Source organism: Eumetopias jubatus, unplaced genomic scaffold (assembly GCF_037043125.1).
Source record: "Eumetopias jubatus isolate StellerSeaLion01/CBP00866 unplaced genomic scaffold, mEumJub1_p1.0 scaffold_11, whole genome shotgun sequence".
Classification (NCBI taxonomy): Eukaryota; Metazoa; Chordata; class Mammalia; order Carnivora; family Otariidae; genus Eumetopias; species Eumetopias jubatus.
In genome coordinates, this window is record NW_028274817.1 from 42,439,936 (window position 1) to 42,441,935 (window position 2,000).

At 53.5% G+C, this 2,000-nt stretch overlaps 1 pseudogene; it reads left to right on the forward strand.

Moving 5' to 3' along the window:
* The first annotated feature begins 1,179 nt into the window (after window positions 1-1,179).
* On the forward strand, window positions 1,180-1,596 carry LOC148163018 (histone H2B pseudogene; annotated as a pseudogene).
* Window positions 1,597-2,000: the final 404 nt, after the last annotated feature.

Here is a 2,000-nt window from a genome sequence, read left to right on the forward strand (position 1 = left end):
TTGCAACCTTCTCAGCCTAACCAGGTAGCCTGCTTTGGAAAAAGGGCCACGGGCGTGCCTGGAAAACGATCAGTTGGGAGCTTAGGCATGTGACACGTGGGTCCAATCGACCATCTCAGCAGGAGCCAGGAATGGAGATACTGTTATGCAAGACAAACGTGTGGAGGACCCTACTGTGCAATAGCTTGAACCCTTTGGAATGTAGGGAAAGCCAACAGGTGTCTTATTCTGAGAATTTGATGCTGGCTGAAAGGTGGCTAGCCGGAACTCAAGGGAAAGAGATGGGACAGACAACACGAAGGAAGACTGTTGGGACTGCTGGGATTCGGCAGGCGAGAAAAGGGCCCACAGCTATATCTCACTGGGAACATGGGCTATTCTTCAGGAAAGGGGGCAAATGACCCCACAGAAGGTTCAGTGGCTGGCAGGGCTGCCACTGCCACTACAGACCCAGAGGCGCAATGCCAGGATCTGTAGAGCCATCTTCTCCTTGATTCCTGAGAACGAGGCCACCTCCTGGGTTCCAAAGTTTAGGAATACTTGGCCTTCAGAAGAAGGTACTGCAGCAGCCCTGGATAGGTTGGAGGCCGTCACTTCCCATGGCAAAGAGTGTGGGGCTGCCACCCCTTTTGGGAGCAGAGCTCGGGACCTAGAGCCAAAGAGGATTCTTTTCCACCCTTATGATCTAATATAATGTTTCCTACTAGGACCCAAACTTGCTCTGGGCCCACGAACCCTTGTTTCCCTTTCCAATACCTTGATTTTGGAATAGTAGTGACTGTCCTGTGCCTGTCCGTCCATTGTGTTTTGGCAGCAGGTAACTTCTTGTCTCCTGTCACACATTCTCAGCTGGGCAGGAATTACGCCTCAGCATTAATCAGAGCTGGAAATGCACCCTCATCTGGTGTACAGGATATTTAGATGAAATTTGGCCTTTGCATTGTTGCTGGAATGGGCGAATTCCTTCTCCGATTGTCCGATGTGATGTGAAGCTCGAGGGTATGCCGTCACAGGGGACACGGCCTGGCATAGAGTCCCGCTCCCCTGCGTTACATTTTGTCCAATCAGATATGGAGGTTGCCCGTGACGTCAGGAAATGCAGCGACTGTAAATGGGCCAGCGCCCCCTCGGCAGCCGCCATTGTCCTTCCTTCCAGGCTGTCGGGAAGGCGAGCCCCACATGGCTGAGCCTGGCTGTGAGACCCCTTCTGGGGAATGCCCGGGCACGGAGGAACCCACAGCAGCGGACCCGAAGAGCCCGAAGCACGAGCAGCCAAGCCGCCAATGCCGCCGCCGCCGCCGCCGCCGCCGCCGCCGCCCCAACAGTTTCGCCGCCTACTTCCCCAGGGTTCTGAAGCAGGTTCACGAGGGCCTGAGCCTCTCGCAGAAGACCGTGAGCATCTTGGATTCGTTCGTTAAGGACATCTTCGAGCGCATCGCCGACGAAGCCTCTCGCCTGGCCCGCTCCACCAAGTGCTCCACCATCACCACCAGGGAGATCCAGACAGCCGTGCGCCTGCTGCTGCCCGGGGAGATTGGCAAGCACGCCGAGTCCGAGGCCACCAAAGCCATCATCAGGTACACCGTCTGCCGATGAGCTGCCTCCAGACCACCTGACCACCTTGCAAACCAAAGGCTCTTTTCAGAGCCACCTCACTTGGCGGGAAAAGGCCTGTAGGCTTTAAAAAGTGGGACAAACTCTAGAGTTTTTGTTCTCGTTGTGGCATTCTGTGGATATTTAAAGTAGTTTTACTTTGAACCAAACATGATCGGCACTGCTTTCATCTATATTTGCGTGCAGTTTTTCCCTTGGACAACTGTGGACTCTGCTTAACCATGCCGCTTTTCTGGGCTTTCCTATGCGATCATTTCTGTTTGATATTTCTGTAGGTCCGCCTCAATGGGGGTTATTTTTGTTATAATGATGTTTACCTTTTTCTCTCTCATTCTCTCATGAGCGTGTGGTGAATTTTCCAGAGGTTCGTTATGGGTGATATGGCA